The 24375-nt window shown below is 43.1% G+C and overlaps 1 long non-coding RNA gene across 1 annotated transcript in view; it reads right to left on the bottom strand.

The window, feature by feature from the left end:
- Positions 1-522: 522 nt before the first annotated feature.
- LOC141112939 (uncharacterized) overlaps positions 523-24375 on the bottom strand; it is an 83725-nt gene continuing 59872 nt past the window's right edge. Inside the window, exons 2-3 of the long non-coding RNA XR_012236661.1 lie at positions 4297-4347; positions 523-1882 (exon numbers count right to left, since the gene is read on the bottom strand). This is a non-coding gene — a long non-coding RNA (uncharacterized lncRNA). The remainder of the gene's footprint in view (positions 1883-4296; positions 4348-24375) is intronic.

Below are 24375 nucleotides of genomic sequence, written 5' to 3'. Positions count from 1 at the left end.
ATTATTATTTTTTTAAAGATTCTAGCATTATTACTAATGAAATAAAAAAAGGAGTATACAAAGATCATGATCGATTTATGCAAAATATAAATTACTTACTGGAATATTCTCTTCCTCCGTTTGTGGCCATTGCCATCATGATTGTGGACATGTGAAGCCCAATCCAGATTGCTTCCTGGATTAGCTTTGGAGAGGTGCATGCTAGGGCTGGGGAAAAAGTCGATTTGAATCTTGAATCGAGTTGAGAGGTCAAATCGATTCAAATTTTCAGCAAATCGATTTTTTTTTTTTTCACCAGGACCGGCGCGGTATTAGCACCGGTCCTGGTAAAAAAAAAAAAAAAATGATTTGCTGAAAATTTGAGCAGCTGCGGGCAGGAGTTTTTAGGCGAGGCTGTGGCTTCGGCCCAGTCCGCGAGGCCGGACGCTGCGGACTAGGCCGAAGCCGCGGCCTCGCCTAAAAACTCCTGCCTGCAGCTCCTCAGGACCGGCCCGGTGTCCATCAAAAAAAAAAAAAAAAACTCGATTTGAATCGTGAATCGAGTATTTTTTTAAAAAATTGCTGATTTTTTTTTGGAGAAAATCGCCCAGCTCTAGTGCATGCTGGGTAACCTCGCAGATTACGAGGACTAAATAGCAACAGGGTGTTTATGGTAAGTTTAAAAAAAAAAAAAAAAGAACAAACACCTAATTATTGCCATATGTTTATTATTTTCAATGTTCTCATCTCTTATACATCCCAAGATACATATCGCTGGGTTCAGCTCAAAGTTGACACCAAAAACAAATTCCATGGTGTCAATAACCTTCCTCCAGTATCTATGTAACTTTGGATGAGATATGGATGAGATCTCCCCTCAGATCTTCACACCTTGGACATTTAACATCGGGTCTCCGCCCAAGTAAAAATAGCTTTCGGGGGGTGTAGTATGTTCTGTGAAAAAGCAAAAAATGGGAAGTTCTTTGTGATGGGGATAAGGATACCAGCGGTCCAGTATCTAATATATATCTCCATTGTTCCTCTGTTATATCTCTCAAATCTTCTACCAATCGACGTTTACAAGGGAGTTCTTCTTTCCCATTTATCGCCACTTCACATATGTTTTCATATATTTCCGACATCAATCCTCTAGTCAAGTTTGCATTGGCTACTTTATGAAGAACAGTGATCCCACTCCACTCCAGCAGCTTTCCTCTAAATTGTTTATCCAAAGCATGCCTAATAAATTTCTCCTCTTTACTTTTCTGGGGGCAACCCAGAATTCAGGATTTTCTTTTACCTTCACCTTCAATGAAAATGGTGAACAGGACAAATAGGAAGGGTGAATCTCCCTAAAGCCTCGTACACATGATCAGATTTTCCGCAGACAAAACCTCTGACTTTTGTCCAAAGGCGTGTGTCTGGATTTTGTCTTGCATACAAACGGTACACAATTGTCGGCCAACAAAAACAAACGTAGTGACATACTAGACGTACTACGAGCCAAAAAAGAGGAAGTTCAATTGTCAGGCTCCCCCCTATGTGCTCCTTCTGCTAATTTCGTGTTTGTAGAAGTTTGGTGAGTGTTGATTCGCACTTTTAATTTCGCACTTTTCAGTTAATTTCTGAACGCCCGTTCGTCAACCAGCCATGTTGTGGAATCGGAGGAGATAACGTGTTATTTATTACTGGCCTTGGAGTTATTGCTTTGACCCAAGTCCAATCCAGGAACAGGAGGGGGAAGAGGATTTCTTGGACCAAAAATTGGTTGCTTTATTAATCGTGACCAATTATGTCATATGCCTTTGCTGCGGGAGCTCCAGGAGAATAATCCAGATGATTTTCAGAATGATCTCCAGATGACGGACCCCTGCTTTCATCAACTCTTGGCATTGCTGACCCCCTATATTAAGAAGCAGAACACATGCATGAGGCTTTTATTTTATTTTTTGGTTGAATAATAATGATTTGATTAGTTATATTTTCTATATTTTTGGATACATAGAATGCACTTTTTGGTTAAGTTCTATTGGCAGATAGCATGTCTAATTTGTTTTCAGTTTTTAATGCACAATAAAAAAATTGTGGAGAATAATACTTGTCTATGTGTTTTACTTCAAATGACAGTTTGGGAGTAGGCAGTTACATTTTAAAAAATACAATGTAAAATTAACAAAGAACACCAACATAGTTGTATCTTTGATCTTAAAAACTACGGGATAATGGTGTTGTGGTAACTTGCACCAAAATAAAAATTACAAGCATAATAATATTATTCTTAATATCACTAGAAAAAAAGCCTTTTAAAATTTGTTTGCAATAACTCCATCAGTATCACCAGCAAAGCAGCTTCATTATTATCCCATTAAAGAAGAAGAGAATGTGCGCTGCATTTCGAGATTTCATAATTTGCTACGTCGTGAATGTTAATTCTCCATTACGAACGCTAGTTTACAAGACCGACCGCTTCTGGCTCGTCCTTGCTTCCGAGCATGCATGTTTGTACTTTGGACTTTTGTCTGGCGGACTTGTGTACACACGATCCATCTCCACTCTATCTAAATTAAAAAAAAAGGGTTGTTCTTCTATCGGCCACAGGAGTGCACTTCGTTCTGCACTCCTGTGACCCGCTGTCGACTTGTTGGCAGGGCTTAAGGTGCCCTAGTGGGGACACTGTGGAATGGTATTCAATAATGCCTAAACCTTAGGCGGGAGCTTGCAATCGTGTGAAATCAACATTAAGTCAGAACTCCAGACTCAGAAGCGAGAAGCAACTTGCATAGTTGACTCTTTAAGTGATGACCATGACCAAACTTGTTATCCATGATCAAAGTGATCCATGACAAACACTGTTAAGACTAAGCACTTCGGACACAACGTCTGTTAGAGATCAAAATTTCCTCAGGTGTGCAGCATTTCTGAGCTGGTACCGCGGAGCATGTACGAGTCTCCACCAACTCAGCAATTCCTGTCACCTCACTCCATGCAACTGGCCCAACTATCGACTTTTCAATAACCCCATGTTTGTTCTCTCACCCGGGGCCCCACTACATCTCTCTTCTCGTGACTCCCAGGCTAGGTCCCCAGACATCCGTGCCAGGGTTCTTGTCCCAAAATGCAGGAAGCCAACCGTTAATGAAGGGGCCAAGTATGACACCCCTTCACTTCCAGAGTGACTGTCATCCTTGCCATGTCACCCATCTCCTGGCTGGTTACTTACGTCACAAGTGACACAAATATGGTAGTCCTTGGAAATAGCATTATAGCCTCCTCTGGACAACATTCTGCTTGTTAGACACTGTACTGTATCTTCTCTAACCTTCAGTTCCCTGATGTAAACCCTGTTCTTTGTTACGCCATGCTTAAACACCTTTAGAGAGACTTCAGACCAGGCAATTCAGATGTAAAACAAAGTGCTTTTACTGAAGTAGTTAAAGTCAACAAACTGACTAGGTTTACATCTGTGTGGGTGTTTCCCCCTGTGGGTCTATACCCGTTCCCGTAGCCACAATCACCTGTACAGAAAAATGCTTTGTGTTTCAGGAGGCACGGCAGTCCATTCACATGAATGGGCTGCCGTGCCCGTGCAAAACGCGGCTCTCAGAGCCGCATATGTGTGAAGTGAACCTAGCCTTGGCATACATGATTTGGCAGCAATCCACAAAAGGTAGTAAGTCCATAACTGATATCTATAAGTTCAAGTAAGCCCTCAGGTTCCAGACCCAATTGGGGACCCCGACTGGGCCCCCCCCCATAAGGGGGCTCAGAACAACAGGGTAACAGCTACAAATTGGCAGTCTTTACCAACCTTCAGTCAGGGCAGTACCTTCAGCAAAGTAGCTAGAAACCTGGCCAGCAGAGTTAAGTCTTCCTTCCCAGATCCACCAACCTAGCAAATCAACCTAAGAACAAATGTTGCAAATAGATATATTGTAACATTTGGTCTGAACACATAAACACAGCTGATCTGAGCAACCCCAGAGCATGAACACAACAGCAGAAAAATATTAATCTTTTGGAAGCACCTACTTCACACAGCTGGTCCAGGCTCTGGAAAGACCCCGACTAATAGAGGGATCCATCCAGAAGCCTGACCGGCAGCTGGCTCAGACCCTCAGTCGCTAAGAGCCTCATGGCAACTTCAGGTCAGACAGAGGCTAAGATGGCAGCTTCCTTGGCTGTAAAGGATAGATAGGGGGGCTTAGTTCCTCTTTACAGTAACATTCAAGCTAGCATCTAACCAACCTTAAACTGTCCCCTCCCCCCTCCTAACACCTATGCTAACCTGTGTAAGAAAGATGTACTGTATGTACTTACCTATTTCCAGCCCGGTCCAGTCACCTGATCCCCTGTGTCAGCCAGCAGCAGCTGCATGGGAGAGAAGAGAGAGTGTGATTGGCTCACTGATTTTCCCAGAAGTCTGACTAAGATACAAGTCAGGTTTTTGGCACCCCCTGCAACAAAAATTTCATTTTTGTTAAGATACACCCAATAGTAAATCACGTCTAAAGAGATGCAGACCCTGCCACTTTTCTCACTAGAGCCCTACAGCTGCAGCAGCTGGTTGATAAATATGAAACCACTCCTATTAGACTCACTCGGCCCATGGACACGGAGAAACACACAGTGATGTCTTCAGAATAACAAAAGGTAGGAATCTGCAACAAAGTTTGGTAAAATCCCTGCAATGTACATAGGTCACGCGGAGGGGAATGTTTTGGTTTTTTTTCTCAACAAAAGTGGAGTTACTCTTTAGGAGCAAATCTCTTTGGATTAACATTCCTAACATAAGAAGTCCACATGAACATGGGCTCACACCATATAAACATGGCTAACACGGCAGATTTCCCTGGCCTCGTATAGCCATTGTGGTCAATTCTCCTGCCTAAGCCACAGCTGCCTGCAATTTGGGAATATTTCATACCACCGCTGGATCAGCCGTAGAGGACCAAAGAAAAGTCTAATTGTGAAGACTTTGGCACAATTTCCTGGACGGCACTGATACCCGTATAGTTTTCATGTCCTCGTCTACACTTAACATTACATGGAGAGGGGCCAACCAGGGTTTTACAAGGTTTAAGTGAAAACTGCTGGCTTAATGCAAAGACCGTTATTGTTAGGCTTCTGTAAATGTGTGGCCTGACTTTAGTAATACCAAATAAAATGTAGGATGTTTTGCAGCTGATTTATAAAGATGAAACAAAGGTGCGTATTTATGAATTAAAAAAAATGAGAAAATCTGGAATAAACTAGAGGCAATAGATAATCCAGTGACTCGGCTTAATCTACTTACCTTTCTTTCTATAGCGGAATGAGTATGGCCTTGTTTAACCACTTGCCTACCGGGCACTTTCTCCCCCTATCTGCCCAGGCAAATTTTTAGTTTTCAGCGCTGTCACACTTTGAATGACAATTGCACGGCCGTGCAACACTGTATCCCTATGAAATTTCTTATCATTTTTTTTTCACAAGTAGAGCTTTCTTTTGGATTTTTTTTTTTTTGCTAAACCAAACAAAAGTCATAGTTTGTTATAAAATTTTGGAAACAGGCAATTTTTCTTCTTTACTTATGTGCGCTGATGAGGCTGCACTGATGAGGCGGCACTGATGGACACTGATAGGTGGCATTGATGGGCACTGATGAGGAGGCGCACTGATGAGGCTGCACTGATAGGCGGCACTGCAAGGCGGCACTGAAGGGCACTGATAGGTGGCACTGATGGGCAGCACTGATAGGTGGCACTGGTAGGCAGCACTGATAGGTGACACTGATGAGGAGGCACTGATTTGCAGCACTGATTAGGAGCATTGGTGGGCACTGATTGGTAGCACTGGTTGGCACTTTAGGGACTGTACTGATGATCAGGGCACTGATCATGAGTGCCCTGATTATCAGTGCAGATGTGCCTTTAACTCAAGCCGGTTATTGGCCCCCTTTATCTCTCCTCACGCTGTGAGGAAAGAAAGGCCGATGACCAGCTTGTGTTTACTTCATGATTAGCTGTCATTGGAGATAGATAATCATGTGGTAAGGGCCGCTGTGATTCACCCCGACTCATTAATCACAGAATGCATGCATTGCATACTAGCACATTGTGAAAGACTTAACTTGAAACGAAGCCCACCAGCAATGTCCTGTCATCGCCGCAGAGGCTTCCATCTTCACCCAGTCTTCCTTCCGGCTGTGCCCGCATGAATGGCTGAGCTGCGATAATGTCATGACCACGGCACAAAACTTTAAAGGAATGGCACGGGTATGCTGTTCCTTCAGAGCGCATGCGCCGGTGATGTCACTAGAATATCTCCTAAACGGTGCACATTTAGGAGATATTTATTTAGCCTACAGGTAAGCTTTATAATAGGCATACTTATTTGGAAAAATAAAAATTGAGAGTTTACTACCACTTTGATTATGATTATGTGTGCTAAGTATATATTAATTCTGACATGTCATGATCAGGGTTGCCACCTGTCCGGGATTCACAGTTCAGATTTTGGATCATGTGTCCAGGTTTCAGACCACTTGAAACCTGGACACATTATTTAGATTGGACTGTGGCTTCAAGTAACCGAGTACCACAACCACCGAGTGCATAGGCATGCTCATGGGTCAGGTGTGCCTGGGCTCACCCTAATCACCAGGGCTGCCAACTGTCTGGAGGACTAACTGCAGTTGCCTAAACTGAGTGTCTATGACACTCTCTCGCACACTGCCCAGAGCCAGTACAATTCTGCCCCTCACCCCACATGGGCTATATTTAGAGAGAACAAGTACCCCCCGGTACTGTGGGACTTTGAAGGCAAACTTTTGAAGACACCTTATTTTAGAAGCATAGAAAAAAATTATTATTTCATAAAACAGTATGACGGTGTGAAACAGCACCATACATAAAATAGTACATGATATCCATATATAATATGAGAAAAAGCACTTCTCCTATATCCCGACGCATTTTGGGAAATTTGGGGTAAATCTCTTCTTCAGGGGCATGGAGGAGATAATGGTTGGAGTTGCTCTGGAATAGAGAAAACAAAGTCTAGATTTCTAGAATACAACAGGGCGAACCTTGTGTTAAATATGGAAGCATCACAGCCGAAAAACACATGCACATACCAGTAATATATTTGTGAAATCGAATGTTTGTTAAAAAAAAGTTGTTAGCATGGAGCTGAACACCCCACATGGGTAGGAAAGGAGAGAGGGCTCGATCTGCGCCTCCTTCTCTTGCCCCTTCCCCTCTGTGTCTGCCTATGTGTGGGTGGGAAATTTGAAGCCCAGCAGCCAGCTAATACAGTACATGGTGGATGAAAGGTGTCGACGTCTGAGCCTCCATCCTCAGGTGCCTTCAACCTAAGTCTCCACCTTCTCTCCCCTCTCTCTCCTACCTGAGTGAGTACACCATCCTCAGTTGCCTCCAACCTAAGTCTCCCCCTTCTCTCTCCTACCTGAATGAGTACACCAAGGTGAGGGGGACTAAGATGTAAGTGTTGCTCTGCAGACACTGATGTAAGGGGGGTTTGGGAACCCTAAATTAAGGGGGAATACTGGGAATTCTGATGGAAGTGGGGGCTTTTGTGAGCAGTAACCTCCCTTGCATCAGAGTTCCTCCCTACAACAGAGTCCAGAACGTTCCCCCTTAAAAAAAAAAAAATACTGTGCGCCGCTGAAGTTTTTGGGTTTGGCTTGAAGAAAAGGTAGCAACCCTAGTCATGATATGTAACTATGCAAGTATAGATATCTGTATGACTGCAAATATTAAAAACAAAGAACTACAAAAAAAAGTAAATCTTTCCAAAGTGGAATATACGTATATCCAGAACAAATGTCCCTATGGAAGATCTCCCCTCATGCATCAATGAAGAATGCAGCTAGCTGCAGGAATGAGTGTTCAAATTTTTACATTTATCTTACTTTCAGTTCTAGTGACATTGTCACCAGGACAAAAAGAGAGAGGGAATCTCCCTACCTAAAAAACGTAACAGGGGATTCTCCTCTCCCCCCTCCTCCTCTCCTCTCTCTTCGATAACTGTATCTTGCATGTTCATGACTAATAATATGTTACCTTTGTCTATAGTGCAAATGACAATACTTTTCTCGGATTACTTTGTTGTTATGTTAACATTGGATACCAACTGATAGTTTGAACCTGTTTCAGTTTCTATCATTGTACCACTTTATTTTGATACAATAAAGAAATATTGACATTAAAAAAAAAAAAAAACTTAACAGGGGTTCTAATCTTTTTACACACTATCTAAAATTTTAGTTATACTTTAACCTGTTTGCTGCCGCCCATGTAAGGGTTACATCGGCAGCAGCACCGACGTGTAAACAAACTCCCCGCTGCTGTAGCAGTCAGGAGTGTGTTTACCTTTTTATTCCCAGCTGCAGGCTTCCTTGTAGAAATGTTTCAGTTGTTGATCAGTTTCAATGGAAAGCATATGATAGGCAAACATCTATTTTGCTCAACAACTACCTGAAAAATATTTGCCGGAAAATGGCATGGTGTGCCGCTCAGGCTTTCTAGGCAGGGTACTAGTCCTGAGCATCCGCCTCTGAGAGGGCTTACATGGGAGGGAGCTTGCCCCGGCTCCTGGTGAAGATTCGATGTAAGGAAGCTCCCCCTATGGCTGCACATCTATGTGATCCCTGAGGTGAGTGTGTAAGTGGCAACCTCAGCCTGGACTCCAACCAGGCCATGCCCCCAACACCAGGCCAACGCATTTCAAACTGCTGTTTGTGTCCATAAAATCTTTCAGCTAGAATCAGGAACACGCACTGAGTGACTGATACTGACAGGATCTCTGCTGCTATAAAAAAATAGTACTCACCAAAAAATGTATTTTGTTTTGTGTTCACAAATTCATATAGATACTGCTGCCTGCAGGATTGGACACTAATTAAAAACGAAAAGGGGCCAGCTTCCTATCATGGCTAAACCCCTCTACCTGCTGTATAACTCAGTTGTAGCAAGCAGCAAAACTAAAGGGAAAGTAGCAGAAGGTAAGGTCTTCCTAAAACTGACAACCAATCATAATTGCAACAAACCAACTAAGCAAGAACCAAATAGAAGAGAACATTCCTCAATGAACATAGGAGAAAATTATTTTACAGTGAGTATAAAAAATCCTATTATCACTATTGTTAACTGAAGGACACAACACCATAGATGTGTTTACATTTGGGAAATCTAAAACCAGTCTCAAAATTTAGGGGTGGGCCAAGGACACCTAAAAAGAACCAAAGTAGCAAACTCTTCAGCCCAGGAAAAAAAATGGTGATCATACAGTCTCCTGCAGGACCTTACTGCTGAAGCTAGAATCTACAGATGAAGTCACATTCACCCTATAGAATTTGAGAAACATGTGGACAGAAGGAAAGACCAGGTTGCATCTTTACAAATATGAGAAACCAAATGATATATGGCCCAAAAGGCACTTACTGCTCTGGTACAGTGAGCAGTGGAAGCCTCTATGATTAAACCCAACCTTATGGGTAAAAAATCTCAGTGGAGAAGGTCCAAGGCAGGAACTCTTTGTTCATGGTGCATGAACGATTACATTTACCAGTGCTGGAAGTTTTTTCAGAGTGCAGCCAGTCTTTTCCTTTTGGATTTGTGTAGCCCAAAAAGTGGTCTTTGGAATTCACCAGGAGATGGCTATCCCCCACACAAGAAGTTCTGATCCAACAGAGTTGGAGGGATATATTCTGCCATTCTCAACCAGGGTTCAGTGGAACCCTGGACTTCCTGCAGAGGTTGCTAGAGGTTCCTTGAGTTGTGGCTGGTGAACCACCTATTTGATGGTGTGAGAGACTTCAGTGTTAGTGAGACCCTGTAAAAAGCCAACTTAGGGTTCCCCAGGGTGCGGAGTCTAAGCCCCGGCCTGCTTCTTAACCAGGGCCCCTGATGGTGGGGATGGACTTGCAGCAAACTGGAACCAGGTCGCAGCCCCCAGGTACGCCCATTGAAGAAAAAGAAGATTAGTCGCACACCATGGAAGGAAGAACTTCTATAGAATAGTTACTTAATTGTCAAGGTGCCAAAGGACATAGACAGGACGTTACAGGACCATTGGTAGACCGGGTTCAAACGGATAACTTGTGTGAACAAGCACGAGTTATCCGCGTTCCAATGTTCCCGGTAACGTCCTGTCTACGTCCTTTGGCACCTTGACCAATCTTCTTTTTCTTCAATTACTATTGACAGTGGTGAGCCAGGGCCAGCACCCACAAGGAAATCTTTATCCACAGTCTGTTACACTCTTTCTGGCCCAGGTATGCCCAGCTGCAGATTCAGAGACCACCTGTGTATGCAGAGCACAAATCACAGGAGATAGAAGATCCAAGAAACAAGCCAAAGTCAGGGTGGGCGGCAGGCAAGCACAAACGGTAGATGAAGCCAGGGTCAGTACATTGAAAGTCAGACACTAAATACAGGTAATACTAGGCAAACAGGAGCACAGAGAACTAGGAAGTTGCTCAGGCAAACTGGAACCAGGTCGTAGCCCCCAGGTACGCCCATTGAAGAAAAAGAAGATTAGTCGCACACCATGGAAGGAAGAACTTCTATAGAATAGTTACTTAATTGTCAAGGTGCCAAATGATGTAGACAGGACGTTACAGGAACATTGGTAGACCGGTTTCATATGGATAACTCGTGTGAACAAGCACGAGTTATCCGTGTTCCAATGTTCCCCGTAACGTCCTGTCCACCGAGACCACCTGTGTATGCAGAGCACAAATCACAGAAGATAGAAGATTCAAGAAACAAGCCAAAGTCAGGGTGGGTGGCAGGCAAGCACAAACAGTAGATGAAGCCAGGGTCAGTACTATGAAAGTCAGACACTAAATACAGGTAATACTAGGCAAACAGGAGCACAGAGAACTAGGAAGTTGCTCAGGCAACACAGGCTGCACTGAGCATGTCTTATATAGGGAAGCAAACTGGGAGGCAGGCCAGGAATTGATAGAAGGGAAAGGAATATAGACCCACAGTACAGCAGGCAACGCCAATAGATGAACACAGAAGCCAAACAACACATGTGAATAGAATCACAGGTCTAGCAGAACCACTGCAGGAAAGAGCTCGCTGCAGGGTCGCGCGCGCATCGCCGGCGGCACGCATGTGACCACACGGCGGCAAATTTAAAGGGACATACCTGTACGCCCATTTGCCTGTCTGTGCCATTCTGTCGACGTATATGTACATGCAGCGGTCGACAAGTGGTTAAGAGAGGCATTGTTCCTATTGACCACCAATATAAGGGGCATTGTTCCTATTGACCCCTGATGAATTGGCTTTAATAAGGGTTCATTGAGACCTGAAAATTATATTAGGGGTTCCTCTATGGTTAAAAAATTGAGAAAGGCTCCTCAGAGCACTAAGCTAAACTAAGCAATAAAGAAAGTGCATGGGGTAAAGCCACTAGAGGGAGCTGAACAGATTTTAATTTTTCACTGAGTGTCCCATTCTTCCATAGGCGGCAAGATACCCAACTGCTGGGTCACTTCAATGATGGAGAAAATACGTTTTGGATAAAGTCCTAAACAAATAAACCTGATGTACTTAGTTAGCAGCAGTAAAGTATAAATCGGGTGACAATAACAAGAATAATAATCGGTTTAATAAACCAACACAGTGCAAAGTGTACAGAATGTTTTATGATTCCTCCTCCCGGGCTCTTTTCACCAAGCTGCATAACATCACTTTGTTATGTCAATGGGTCTCCCAAGACAATTTGGGTACATGGAGTCTCGTGACACAGCCCTGTATATAACAGTGTGGGAGATCAGACAGTACAAAAGGATTATACAATAAAGTAAGGTTTAACCAAATACAGGAAACACCCTTATTTTTATAGGCCTTGTCGTATATTTACAATTACTCACGGCCACATTGGATTTCACAATGTGTTGATTCTGAACAGGGGTAAGTTACTTCCAAGTTCTGTATGTCTTTTAAATGCTTTTTTTTCCCCGTGACATTAAGTTCAACATAAACTGCCATTTTTTTTTTTAGAGAAATTAATAATTAGCCAGCAATGTGTGAGGTGAATGAGCCTTAGGTAAGGAACTCACTGTGACAGATGTATACAAATACAATGTGTACAAGTTATCAGGACTACCATGACCTACTGAAAAACCCATCAACAAAACTGTTTGGAATTCAAGGAGGTTCACTGTGTGTCAGAATTATGAAAAATATTCTGACATGGGGGGTATAGGAAAACTTCACAAGCTGTGCTTTCCTGGGACCTTTAACTATTGATGGTGCACCAAGTATTTGGTGCACGGAAAATTGATTTATGTAATGACTTTGCATGATCTGCTCCAAAAAAAATATTGTTCAGAAAATGAGTTTTACCAATATTTTGCGAAAAATAAAGGCGTGCAATGGTGTGCCAACCAGATGATGGCACAAGACAGTCATGATCCTGCTTTATAAATAATATTGGGATGTGTTTTCAATGTTCATTCAAAGTTGATCTCCAGGTTTCATTTAAAAAGGTTCATCAGTTGTTTTTTTTGGGGGGAGAAAAAATGCAGCGCTTTAAAAGTCCATTCATAAAGAAGACCACAAATTCTTGGAAACCCCCAGAGTATGTGACACAAATGTAGCCTTCTAAAAATTCATACACATAAAAGTCCACAAATCCTAGGGAACAATCAGAGTGTGTTGCGAAGTAAACTGTAGGTGAAAAGTATAATCCTCCGACAATGTAGCACACTGAGCCTCTTACCCTTATGCCGCATACACACGATCGAAATTCCGGCCCGCAAAAGACCGATGAGAGTTTTTTCGTCGGAAAATGCGACCGTGTGTATGCTCCATCGGACTTACTGATAAGTAAATATCGAGAGGATGTTCTCAATTTTTCGGTCGGAAAAAGTTCCTATCTGAAAATGCGATTGTCTGTGGCAATTCCGACGCGCAAAATTCCTACGCATGCTCGGAAACAATTCGACGCATGCTCGGAAGCATTGAGCTTCATTTTCTCGGCTCGTCGTAGTGTTGTACGTCACCGCGTTCTTGACGTTCATAAGTTCAGCAAACTTTTGTGTGACCGTGTGTATGCAAGGCAAACTTGAGCGGAATCCCGTCGGAAAAGCCGTCATATCTTTTTCCGACGAGAAGTCCGATCGTGTGTACGTGGCATTAGATGTGGACCACTAAATTATAGGTGGTCTACCAGCGCTTCAACACTCCTCAGGCTCCCCCTTGTTCAACAAAGATGGCATTAGACTAGATCCTGTCGGCTTCTCTGAGAACATCAACTGCAATAAACAGGTGGTCTGGAGCACGCTGGCCACCTGCTGATTGCAGTTGACGTTCTCAGAGGGGCCGACAGGATCTAGTATGATGCTATCATTGATGAACAAGGGGGAGCCTGAGGAGTTTCGGAGCGCTGGTAGACCACCTATAATTTAGTGGTCCACAGCTAAGGGTAAGAGGCCCGGGGTGCTACGTTGTTGGTGGAGGATTACTATTTCACCTACAGTTTACTTCACAAAACACTCTGAGTGTCCCCTAGAATTTGTGGACTTTTATATGTATGAATTTTTTGAAGGCTACATTTGTGTCACATACTCTGGAAGTTTCCTAGGATTTGTAGTCTTCTTTATGAATGGACCTTTAGAGCGCCGCTGCATTTTTCTCCATATGTTTTAATTGTCACCTGCAATTTATGCTAGCTGCAGTCCCCAATCCAAACGCAGTAGAAATTCTTATGTTAGTTGTTTTTTTTCAATTAAAGGTCAGCAGCTACAAATACTGTAGCTGATGACTTTTAATAAACAGGCACTTACTAGTCCAGGGATGCAGCGCTGTCCTTACCTGGGCCGGTTCTTCACCAGTTTTTGGGTCCCCAATGCCGCCCTGTTAACTGCCCGCTCCCCGTGGTGCAGGCACAGGCCGCGCTGTTCTTTGTGAATTGTCCTGCAGCCTCCTGGGACCTGTTAAATGTCCCAGGAGGTTGTGGGCATAGCTTCCAACTGTCCCTGGTTTTGAGGGACTGTCCTTGATTTGGGACAATGTCCCTCTTTCCTCCTCATTTGTCCCTCATTTTGGTCTCCTCTATACAGTGGTATATAAATTGTACTTTTTATCTTTCAAAAAGTGTTTCCCAGTGCTAAACCTTTCATCCTTTCTAAATTGCTGCATCTGTAAATTTCAAAAGCCAGTATGAAGGAATAGTAGTGGTAAAAAAAAAAAAAGCACCTGCGGGTTTAACTAATCTTTTTTTGTATAATTCTCTATTAAGGGGGCGTGACAAAGGGGCGTGTCCCATGCCTACATACTTTTACTAATAGGTGTCCCCCCATTCCCATCTCAAAAAATTGGGAGGTATGGGGGTGGGTACCTGCCAGAAATAGTTACCCACTCCCTAAAAATAAAAAAATAAAACAACTGCCAAAAGTGGAAGAGGAGGGGAGGAGATGGATCAGCATGTAGGCAGGTTCATGTGGCCCCTTTAAATCCTTCCAGGAAGGGGGATGATTTCAAGTGACTTACACCCTCGGTGGGGATTCCTCGGAGATGTGCACAGCGATGCATCACCTGCCTTAAAAGAGTCTTATGACAGTATTTGGAGGTAGAATGTCATGTTGAACTGTGCTGGGGTCCAAGACCCATATTGGCTGTATCACCACTTAATATTCGTCAGTAAAGAAGTTCGTCTGCATGCGGCCTCAGTGTTCAATTCTTTGGGTATCTCAATAGAAGTAGGGAGAAGGAGAGTAAACAGTAATGTCACCTACCTACGTTGAGCCCTGGAAGGATGAGGGCCAGTGCCTAGATACCTCTGGGAGTGAGGGGTCAGGTGGTGCAACCAGGAGGGTGGAAAGGTGTTCGATTGTCCAGCCACCACCCACACATCGAGAGAGAGTGAGAATTACAGGGCAAGGTCTGGTATGTCCAGAAGGTTAGTCTTTGTTAGGGTGCCCCGGCTGCTCGCTGTGGTCACATGTGCGGCAGACTTATCACCTGCTAACAAGCAGAACTTCCATTTTTAGATGAAGTTCCGCATTCATTTTAAATAGTTCATTTGGACAGACCTGGTCCAGATGAACGATTTACTAACAGTTGCAGCAGCTGTAAGCCCTGTATAAAGTTTTATGTGGACTAGGCTACATATAGTACACAATGTTGTGTTCCGGCATTGGGACGAGAACTTTGCGTCCCACGCCTGAAACAAAACTGAATCAGGCTGAGCATTGCTCAGCCATTTACAGGAGTTAATACAAAGCTTACGCCAATCAGAGGAAGCTTTTACTGAATAAGCAACAAAACAACCAAAAATCAAAGTGGCGCTTATTCTGGGGTTACAGTATGCTTCACATATGCCTGGATCACGCTTGATATAAATACACCATTGACATTGCACATTCTCCCTCCGTATAGTGCTTGTTATATTTAATCATGCTATCTGTTCCTACTTGATTACTCAGTAGATGTTCCAAGTTTAGCATTAATGCACTAATTCACATACAAAGGAAAGAAAATCAGTCTTGACTGTATTGTAATCTTGTGGTATCAGAAAAGCATGTACTCGGTAAATACGCCTTCCTATTGTATTGTGTAGTGGGCTAGGTGATAACATTGACACATACCTTTCTATCACATCGAAGCCAACTGACTAATTGTAAATGTTAATTATTGGAGTTTGGCAAATGATCTGAGTGCATGTTTAGAGAATGGGGCATAATGCCACGCGGAATTGTAAAGATCATGAACAAGTTTCCAAGGCTTTGTTTGAAGCCACGTAAAAGAAATGCTCCAATACCGATCTAAAAGCTGCAAGACTGACCAAAGATTGTCTTAAAGCCGGCCATAGATGGATCGAAATATGCCCGGCTCCGATTTCAATTCAACTATAGGCAGGCTGGTCTATTGACTTCAGTACAACCAGCCTGTTGTTGTTGTTTTTTACGATTACTGTCGTGGGTTATAATTGCTTTGCCCACAAAAGTAGAGAATCCCAATCAACTGAAGATCAGGTGAACAGAATACATTTAGGGGTCATTTACACCTACTTCGGCTTTAACACACATTAAGGGCTAGTTTACACTTGCTTCAAAACAAGGCTTTCATCAGGCTTTGTTAAAGCTCTCTGAATGACAGTCAAAGCCCCTGTCACTAAATAAAATGGTTAGCTTACAGTCCTGTTTACACCTTGCTTTTGCTTTGGCTTCGTTTCAAAAATGATACCCTATGTCGTTTTAGTTGTGCCTCAGAGCGTCTTCAAGGCCCCCATAGAAGTCTATGGCAAAGCTCGCTTGAAGTCCCACCGAAGCTTACTCAAAGCCCCACAAAGCCTCACCAAAGCCCCATCGAACCCCCACCAAAGTCTCATCGAAGCTCCACCAAAGCCTCATTGAAGTCCCACCGAAGCCTCATCAAAGCGCCAAGAAAAAGCTTGAAGCAAGTGTAAACTAGCCTTAAATGGGATCCCCAACAAATTGCCATGTTGCATAGCTTTTGATTGATCAGACTTTATGTTACCCAACATTCAGCTGGCCACTTTGAATATAGAAGATGCCTTTAAAATGAAGAATTTCAGTACCAACTCTGTTTAAAAAAGCCTCCTGACTTACTAGGTTGCTACTTTGCTTATTGCTTTTAAGAAAATGAATTACTCAGTATACGCTATATAACCAAAGGTTTGTGTACCTTTGTGAGGTTGATGGGCATTTCATTCCAAGACCATGGACTTAAAGTAGGGGTTGACCCTGTTGCAGTATTAACATCCTCCACTTTTCTGGGAAGGCTTTCCACAAGATTTTGGAGTGTGCGGTATCTGTGGGTAGGGATGAGCTTGGGTATTTTTGGATCCTAGTCCGAACCCATGTGGGCGAGCCCGCCAGTAACCATCATCTGCTGCTGGGGCATTCCTCGCCCTGCAGCCTCATGTATACAAGGGGGAGTGTATATGTGCAGTCGTAGGAAGGGGAATGTCTCATGATTGACCCAGTACAGTGACAGCTTCCTGGAAGGGTCGCTCACATTAGTTCGGACCAGGATTCAAACACGCCCAAGGTTATCTTTATCTGTGCAAATCTGCATTCATTTGTGAGATCAGTGTACATATTTTCCAGCACACCACAGATCTTCAAATAATGCTCAAAGGTTTTTATGAAAGAATGATCACATAACAGCAAAAAAGTGCAACGTTTCGAAGCCAGGCAGGACCTTTTCTTCAGGCATGTGATAGATAGGTGAATCGCATAAAAAAAAATCTAGAAACAACAAATGGGACTTTTAGGGTGCTATTAACGTCAAGAGGAAAGAGACAGACAAAACAATATAAAATCACAATATTTATTGTATCACTCTGTATTTGCAGACGATACTAAGCTAAGCAGGGCAATAACTTCTCCGCAGGAAACCTTGCAAAAAGACCTGAACAAATTAATGGGGTGGGCGACTACATGATAAATGAGGTTCAATGTAGAAAAATGTAAAATAATGCATTTGGGGGCAAAAATATGAATGCAATCTATACACTGGGGGGAGAACCTTTGGGGGAATCTAGGATGGAAAAGGACCTGGGGGTCCTAGTAGATGATAGGCTCAGCAATGGCATGCAATGCCAAACTGCTGCTAACAAAGCAAACAGAATATTGGCATGCATTAAAAGGGGGATCAACTCCAGAGATAAAATGATAATTCTCCCACTCTACAAGACTCTGGTCCGGCCGCACCTGGAGTATGCTGTCCAGTTCTGGGCACCAGTCCTCAGGAAGGATGTACTGGAAATGGAGCGAGTACAAATAAGGGCAACAAAGCTAATAAAGGGTCTGGAAGATCTTAGTTATGAGGAAAGGTTGCGAGCACTGAACTTATTCTCTCTGGAGAAGAGACGTTTGAGAGGGGATATGATTTCAATTTACAAATATCGTACTGGTGACCCCACAATAGGGATAAAACGTTTTCGCAGAAGAGAGTTTAACAAAACTGGTGGCCACTCATTAAAATTAGAAGAAAAGAGGTTTAACCTTAAACTACGTAGAGGGTTCTTTACTGTAAGAGCGGCAAGGATGTGGAATTCCCTTCCACAGGCGGTGGTCTCAGCGGGGAGCATTGATAGCTTCAAGAAACTATTAGATAATCACCTGAATGACTGCAACATACAGGGATATATAATGCAATACTGACACATAATCACACACATGGGTTGGACTTGGTGGACTTGTGTCTTTTTTCAATCTCACCTACTATGTAACTGTGTGTAACTGTGTAACATTTAAAATGCACCTATGTGTGCAATACATAAAATAAAAATAAAAACAGTCTTTGAGGATGTCGTTGATGAACTAGAAGATTGAGGTTATACATTTCTACGTGTTTCACAAAAGGAGCTTCATCAGTAGAACTGAAACCAGTTGGTGTGGGATGGAGTTACACTACAGAAACCCTCTCAGACTCCCCAGGGCATCAAGAGTGGGTAAGAAACACAGATGCAACATGGGGGGGAGAGAAGAAAGGCCAGAACAAAGTTTCCCGGGTAGGAGAGGACCCTGACAAATGGATTAACCCCAGGAGCTTTAAAGATCAAGCAGCTGATGTCACAAGTTAGCCTGCAGTTTCCTGCTTGTGTACTCTTACCTCCTTGCTGCAGTGTTTCTCTAAATGATTCCTTTCACGTGTGGCTTGGCTGTGCTCACCTATGGGTGTCGTCTGCTATTCTGTGGACCTTCATTTCCTTCCCTTCCATCACTTCCTGGCCTGACTCCTAGTTTGCTTGTCTATATAAGAAATGCTCAGTGTAACCCACCTTGCCTGAGCAACTTCATAGTTCTCTGAGCTCCCATTTGCATACCTCTTGTCCATACTGTGTCTGACTACCTGTGTACCGACCCTGGCATCATTTACCGTCTGTGCTTGTTCACTGCCCGCCCTGATCTTGGCTTGTCTTCTGTATTCCCTTTTGCCTGCCGCTTGTACTTTGCACACATTCCTTAACCCCTTGGCGCCGGTGCCTCCTGGCCCTTTAATGGCTTTCGGATGCTGGGAGGGGGTTGGGTTTCTGATAAAGTGACCACTGTGTTTGGCTGTCACATGTTAGGAAAGCTCCCGATCGCAAGTAGAGGTTGGGAGCTTTCCATTAGCCGCCGGTAACTTTGCCAGGAGTGTGCAGGGCGTGCTCTCTCGGCACAGCTATGTTTACCTTTAGGTATGCATATATGAAGCCTCTCTGCGTTAGGGCCCTTTCAGCCGCCGGGGAGGAGGTAATAAAAGCCTTTGGACGTTATTTGAAGATCCATTGTGTGCTAGATACTGATCTATGATGTTTCCAGTCTCCAGCTAGTTGTTGCTACATCACCTGCTATCCTTAAACCTAGTCCAGGAACGTGGGTGATGGGAATATTGATATACATTCATTTGTTAGATTTGGTACTGATTTTGGACAGGAAGACTTGGCTCACAACTCATCAAAGGTGTTCAATAGGGTTGAGGTCAGGGTTTTGTGCAGGACACTCCAGTTCCTCCACACCAAATTCCTCAAACCATGCTTTTATGGAGCTGGCTTTGTGCACAGGAGCATAGTTATACTGGAACAAAAAATGGACCTTTATCTGAACTGTTGAAGGAGCACAATTGCCTAAAATTTCTTTGTATGCCGTCGAACTATCAGTTCACTAGAAACATCTGAACTCCATCATGTGGAGAGGAGTCCAAATACCTTTGGCCATATAGTGTAGCAACATTCCTGCACTGTACAAGCAAAATCGTCAACAAAATGATGATGCTCTTCTATAAAATGTTTCATTTGGACAACCCCTTGGCGCCGGTGCCTCTCGGTCCTTTAATGGCTTTAATGGCTTGCTGGGGGTGGCGGTGTTTCTCATTAAGTGACCACTGTGTTTGGCTGTTACAGCGGTCACATGTTAGGAAAGCTCCCGATTGCAAGTAGAGATTGGGAGCTTTCCATTAGCCGCCGATAACTTTGCCAGGAGTGTGCAGGGCGTGCTCTCTCGGCACAACTATGTTTACCTTTAGGTACGCATATATGAAGCCTCTCTGCGTTAGGGCCCTCTCAGCCGGTGGGGAGGAGCTAATAAAAGCCTTTGGACGTTATTTGAAGATCCATTGTGTGCTGGCAAATATGAACTCCATCATGTGGAGAGGAATCGACCTACCTTCGGCCATATAGTGTAGCAACATTCCTGCACTGCACAAGCAAGATCGTCAACAAAATGATGATGCTCTTCTATGAAATGTTTAATTTGGACAACCATGACAAGATGCATGTCTAGGACACACACTCATCACTGTAATTTCATCATTATGAGGACATATTTAGGACACTGAGGGGTTTTAGATTTTTAACAGTGTACTGTATTTGTCAGTTCTCCTAGTGCCTTCTTTTAACGGGACTCATTCAGCACCATATCTGCCAACAGATAAATATTTAGCAATTAAGGGGCTCCTAAAGCTGCCTAGACTCTAGAAGAATTTTGTTCAAAATTTTTATTTTTAAGAACGTTCTTTTACCTGGTAAAGGCAATTTATTTATGTTTAATTTGTTTGTTTTTTTGTTTTTTGAGGAATGAAATATTGGATGGAAGGTTTGAATGTCACTAGAGGAATAATTTATTGAAATGGAACATATATTTGTTGGGATTAAAACACTCAATCGAGGGTTGATTATGATATCAATATATAGATACTTTGTGGATATGAAGAGTGGAACAATCAATTAAAAAAGAATAAATACTTCTTGAAAGCACTTAAATAAAACATTTAAATATAGGGGTCGATTAAGAGATTAAAATATCAAAACTTTTGGGATTTTTTTATTTTTTTTGGTAAACTCACAGTGATGCAAAGTTGGTAATGGATTTATGCACTTGATAATGTACCGAGAGGCCCCCTTCTTCATTATTAAAGTGTTGCACGAATATCGTGTTAGTTGTGATTTTTAATAGAATGGAAGCTTTTAATTTTTTTCAAACCAAAAGATGGATGAATAGGATTGTAAGACTCTGTATATTTCCTCTTAAAAAAAAAAAATATATATATATATATATATATATATATATATATATATATATATATATGTACATATATATATATACATATATATATATATATATATATATATATATATTTTATTTTTATTTTTTTTGGTTTTGTGTCTTAGGTTTTGTGTTGTATATACGAGAAAGTGAAAAGACCTACATATACATGTGCTTTAGTAATATGTATGTGGTTACGTGGGTGAGAGATAGATAAAAAGATATGTTATTATTATTATTTCTGTATTATATGATGGAGTTTGTCTTAATAAAAGAAAATTGATTATTAAAAAAAAAGAATGTTCTTTTAAATTTAAAATTATTAGTGGGGTCAAATCTGCATTTGTTTCTGATGTTGAAGGAGAAGGATGGAAATATTTTCTCAAATAAATGAATTTGTAACAGTGTAAGTGGATTTCAGTTGGGAAGTTACATTTATTCCAAAATCGAGTGTTAAAAGAAAATAAAATTATGATTTTTGACATTTGTCCAGTCATTAAATGTACAAAATGAACCAAAAGTGGGAAAAAAAGTGCTGTGCCGTAGCAAAATCATACAAATCCAGCCATGGGTAATAAAAGCAAGAATGTTTATTCCATAGAAAATAAAAATGAAAGATTATGGCATACAGCAGTCATGGAGCGGCCAACTAGATAATATTGCAGAACACAACTATGTGCTGGAAGTACCTGGAAGCTGGAGCCACATGAATGACAGGGGGTCTCCTGGGTGATGGAGGAAGCCAGCCGTACTGCTGGGCAAGATGTAGAGGAATTGGCCACGATCAGGGGATCCCCAAATGGGACAGTTTTGTAAATTGGGAGACTTGTCTCTGAATCTCCCAACCCACCCGGCTACAATACTGTGCCCTTTGGGGGACCCCCTGATCGTAGCCATTCCTCTACATCTTGCAGTACAGTTGGCTTCCTTCATCTTCCAGGAGACCCCCTGTCATTCAGGCTGTCAATCGCCTGCTGTGTGTGTGTGTGTGAAGGGGAGGGCAGGGTTGACATAGACCAGGGATATGCAATTAGTGGACCTCCAGTTGAAAAACTACAAGTCCCATCATGCCTCTGCCTCTGGGTGTCATGGTTGTGGCTGTCAGAGTCTTGCTATGCCCCATGGGACTTGTAGTTCTGCAACAGCTGGAGGTCCACTAATTGCATATCCCTGACATAGACTGTCAGAAGTGACCCATGCAGATAGCAGAGGAATTAGACAGCACACTGAAATAAAATTACAGCGGAACCTTGGATTACCTGCATAATCTGTTCCAGGAGAATGCTTGTAATCCAAAGCACTCGAATATCAAAGCAAGTTTCCCCATAGAAGTCAATGGAAATGAATATAATTAGTTCCGTATTGACTTCTATTGCATGCAATACCACATGTGGCCAGAGCTGGGGGGGCACCGGAGAGCTTCAGAAATACTCGGGGACAGCTCGGCTGAACTCGGAAATCCTAGGAAAGGCTCGGAAACATTCGGGAACTGAGCATTTCCGAGTGATTCTGAGTATTTCCGAACTATTCCGAGTATCACCAGCGCCCCCCGCACCTCTGGCCAAATGCAGTACTGCACACCACATTAGCTTGAATTCTGCTAATTTTGTGAGACAACACCTGCAAACTGAGTCAGGATTTAAAAAAAAAAAAGTTGCTCGTCTTTTAAAACGCTCGTTAACCGCGTTACTCGTTAACCAAGATGCTTTGAATTGAGGCAAGTAGACACTTCAGAAGGATAGGCTTTGTTCAGTTTTTATTTCAGAGGTTCACAACCACTTTAAATTTGTAGAAACTGATCTGATACAGTACTTGCCTATGCTACCATAGGTTTAAAGTGAAACTAAAGGTTCCTTTTTTTAAAGAGCCCTTGCACACTGGGGCGGTTTGCAGGCGCTATTGCGCTAATAATAGCGCCTGCAAACCGCCCCAAAAGTGCCGCTACTTTCATTCCAGTGTGCAAGCCCCGAGGGCTTGCACACTGGAGCGATGCGCTGGCAGGACGGTAAAAAAAGTCCTGCTAGCAGCATCCTCGGAGCGGTGAAGGAGCGGTGTGTATACCGCTCCTTTACCGCTCCTGCCCATTGAAATCAATGGGACGGCGCGGCTATACCGCCGGCAAAGCGCCTCTGCAGAGGCGCTTTGCGGTGGTATTTAACCCTTTCTCGGCTGCTAGCGGGGGGTAAAACCGCCCGCTAGCGGCCGCATACCGACGGTAAAACGCCGCTAATAATAGCAGCGTTTTACCGCCGACGCCGCCCCCCGCCCCAGTGTGCAAGGGCTCAAAAAGAAAAATAACAAACATGTCATACTTACCTCCACTGTGGCGCTCGTGTTGCACAGAGTGGCCCCGAACCTGCTCTTCTGGGGTCCCTCGGCGGCTCTCTCGGCTCCTCCCCCATCAGATAACCCCCTGGGAGAAGCGCTCTCCCGGGGGGTTACCTTGCAGGCGTGCTCCCGAGTTCAGCATTCGGTGTCCATAGACGCCAAATGCAGGACTCAGCCCCGCCCCCCCGGCGGCCGCGTCATTGGATTTGATTGACAGCAGCGGGAGCTGCTCTGCTATCAATCTATCCAATCAACAGCAGAGAACCCCCTAGCAGAGAGATGGCGCGTCCCCGTGGGGTCAAGTTCGAGGGTTCAGGTAAGTAAAACGGGGGGGGGTGGCGGCGGGCCGGTCACTGACAGGTGTTTATTCACTTTAATGCATAGGATACATTAATCTTTACAACCCCTTTAAGGATCAGTGCCATTGGGCATATTTTTTACCTTTCAACGTATCTATATCCGATTCATATGCTCTGGAGATTCTCTGTATGCTTCTGGATTGTTGTGTGTATTATGATTTAAATCTGTTTTCGTGACATATATCCATTTTTGTATATTGTCATGATATTATGTATTTTATATACTTTAATAAATAGTTTGTAAGCTAATAATTTATAGAAAGATTTACATTTGTGTTTCTTTTTTTGTGGCTGCAAAATGTTTTGTTTTAGAAGTAGTAAAGCCTCGTACACACGAGCGGAATGTCCGACAGAAAAAGTCAGACGGAAGCTTTTCATCGTTTATTCCAATCGTGTGTGTGCCCTGTCGGACTTTTTTTTTTTTCGAAAATTCTGACGGACCTAGAAAGAGAACATGTTCTAAATATTTCCGACGGAACCAATTCCTATCGGGAAAACCACTCATCTGTATGCTGTTCCGACGGACCAAAAACGACACATGCTCTGAAGCAAGTACGAGACGGAAGCTATTGGCTACTGAACTTCCATTTTCTAGTCCCATCGTACGTGTTGTCACTGCGTTCTAGACGGTCGGACTTTGGGTTGACCGTGTGTAGACTAGACCGCTTGAATGGAATTCCGTCAGAGTTC

Source organism: Aquarana catesbeiana, linkage group LG11 (assembly GCF_042186555.1).
Source record: "Aquarana catesbeiana isolate 2022-GZ linkage group LG11, ASM4218655v1, whole genome shotgun sequence".
Classification (NCBI taxonomy): Eukaryota; Metazoa; Chordata; class Amphibia; order Anura; family Ranidae; genus Aquarana; species Aquarana catesbeiana.
The sequence above is the reverse complement of the archived record's forward strand: the minus strand, read 5'-3'. Positions and strand labels throughout refer to the sequence as shown.